Genomic DNA, 3,071 nt, shown 5'->3' on the forward strand with positions numbered 1-3,071 from the left:
CTTTTTTTTTTTTTTGTAGTCATGTGATATTTTTTACATGATTTTGGACCAAATGTGGATGTTAATAAAATAAATTTATTAAAAAATGATTATATAAAATTGTACCAATTTATATTATCAGTACAAGAAAGAGTTAATTATTTTATCCCACCTAATTGCTTTTATTATTATTATTATTATTATTATTATTATTATTATTATTATTATTATGCCGCCTCAAACTTAAGAACCATAATATCTAAATGTTGGTTCGTTCAATTCATAATATCACCAATGCATTTTCATTTAGTTTCAATCAGATGACCCACTACTCAAACATAAAAAGTGGCTATTACTTTTTTTTCCCTCGGAAAAAAGTTGACGATGTTACAATAATCTACTTTTTAATATTATTTTTCCTACTATTAGCACTTTTACGTGTGCTGTTATTATTGAAAGGTATCAAGAACCTTGGTTGAAGGTTGAAGAATTAAAGAAGAAGAAAGAGATTAGAGAGAAGAGAGTGAAGAACGTAAATGTGTAATTGTGTATTTTGTGAAAACTGTTACTGTAGCAGTAAGAATTGCTACTTATGCACAAAAGCTGAATATAGGAGTATGGCAGACTTGGTAGCTGAACTAATTTGGGTGAAAAACTTAATGTCTGAGCTAAATTGGCTTGAACAAAAGCTTCTGGTCTTCGAAATCTTGCTAACATGCTTTCATGTGCTAAAAGTAAGGCTTCTAATTCTCCTACTGTTATTCCTTGATATCTTGTTGTGGTTAGGACAGAGGTTATAAGCGATGAGTATTCTTCGGTTAAACCATTCAAGATCGCATTCACATGGTCACTTTCTTTTATAGGTTCTCCTACGGAAGCTAAAGCATCTATGGTTCCTTTTATAGACAACACATAATCAGTAACAGAAGCACCAATCTTAATAGTACTTAGCTGGTTCTTAAGCTGCATTACTTTTGCCTTGATCTGAGAGGAGAAGTGATCTTCCAGTCTCTTCCAAACCTGACATGTATAGGTGCATCCAACCATCCTTGTTGTGAACGGTTTGCTCATTGAAGCTAACAACCATGACTTGAGGAGTGCATCTTGCCTCTTCCATTTCTGGAACTCGGGGTTCACTGTACTAGATCCACCGTTCTCTGACACTAGGAACTGCAAAGGGATGTCTTCTCCTGTAATATGATTCAACATGTCATTTCCTTCAATTGTTGATTCTACTTGATCTTTCCATTGAAGATAGTTGTCCTCGTCCAACTTCATAGAGATTGGTGTTGCTGTGAAACCTTGAGTCATTGTGGCTGAAATTCAATTGAATCAGATCTTGCACTTTCTTGCGGAAGTAGTGGTACCGTGGGCTCTGATATCATGAAAGGTATCAAGAACCTTGGTTGAAGGTTGAAGAATTAAAGAAGAAGAAGGAGATTAGAGAGAAGAGAGTGAAGAACGTAAATGTGTAATTGTGTATTTTGTGAAAACTGTTACTGTAGCAGTAAGAGTTGCTACTTATAGTTGTAGCTTGAGTGTGAGTTACTGGAAGGTTCCAGCATCAACTAGTTCTAAACAGCAGCTAGTGGCTTAAGGCTTAACTAACTATTACAACTAACTAACCAATTGAATCATAGGCCTAACAACAACAAAGCCCACTAGTTATATTGTAACTAACTCAGCTGAATACAGTTGCTTAAGCTTAAGCTCACCTATCAATTATTTGCAAACTTGGGAGAGGAACTACTCGTAACTTTACTTAACCTAAAGACCTTTTTCTTGGGTTTTATTTTATAAAAAAATTTGAACTATTTTTTTACTTTTGTTTTGTACCTGAACCAATATTAGCCAACTGACCCTTTTATTTTTTCTACTAAAAATAAATGATGATCTCTGAATATATTTTTTTATTATATATTTTCCTATAATATTGCCTATTTTCTCAACTTTTTAACCTTTTTTTGTATACTATTTGCTTTATTTATGTTTATGGAAATATTAATAGTGTTTTTAGATAGTAAATGCGACAAAAACCGTAGGATAAAGGCACTAACATTTGTTGAATATTTAAAAGTTAGTGTTTCAACAATTTAATATTTTTCCTATTTTTTATTTGATAAGATTATTGCGCAGCTCCTACAAAATTTTGTTTATCCACTGTCTTTGGCTTTAAGTTTGATAAGTGTGTAGATGAATACTTAATTTTAAGTATACACATTTATTTGAAAACAACAATTGGGAAATATAATTTCGGTGTTTGCTTAGCTTGGCTAAAAATATTCTTTCATATGTTGCTTCTTTTTCTAAGTGTATATATATATATTACTTACCACAAAAATTTAAATCAATAAAGAAGAGATATATTAATGATTAAAATTTTAATATGTTTTTTCACACAATAACTTCATTTGAACTTAAAATGTAATTGATTGTGCGTAAGTTTTTTCAAAATTTATTTTATGGTGAAACTTTTTAAATGCAAAGATCAAACTCTAAATTTTTTAATCATGAAAATATTAATATCATATCATTAATTATTTATTTCAAAAATTTAAATTTATTAAGGAAGAATTGACCTGGATTCAAATTTAATTTTGATGCACCGTGAGTGTAAAGTAGTTTTACATGTGTATTTAATTACGTAATTCTACATCAATAAAAATAATTATCTTTCATATTATCGCATGAAATATTCATTCAAAAGAACAAATATGATTACACGACTATATAAAATATTTTATACTTTTAGTGTATCAAGATTAAACTCAATTATCTAATAGAAAGATGATAATAGATTTTTAATTGACGGTGATCTAACGAAACAATAGTGAATAAGTATATAAAAAACTTTGGCATTTAAGTCAGTAAAAATTTATTAAAAAAATATAAGAATTATGATTAGATAATTTATTTCGGATATGTATATTTACTGCTTTATTTATAGTGTTTGAAAAAAATCCTAAAAAACTCGAAAACAGAATCTTTTTATTTTAAATGCTGATATACTTTTTTATGGGTTGATGAACTTAGAGAAAGCATTTCTTAGGTGATCATTATTTTTGACCGAATTAAAAACTAACAAAATCTAC

Source organism: Arachis duranensis, chromosome 2, assembly GCF_000817695.3.
Source record: "Arachis duranensis cultivar V14167 chromosome 2, aradu.V14167.gnm2.J7QH, whole genome shotgun sequence".
Classification (NCBI taxonomy): domain Eukaryota; kingdom Viridiplantae; phylum Streptophyta; class Magnoliopsida; order Fabales; family Fabaceae; genus Arachis; species Arachis duranensis.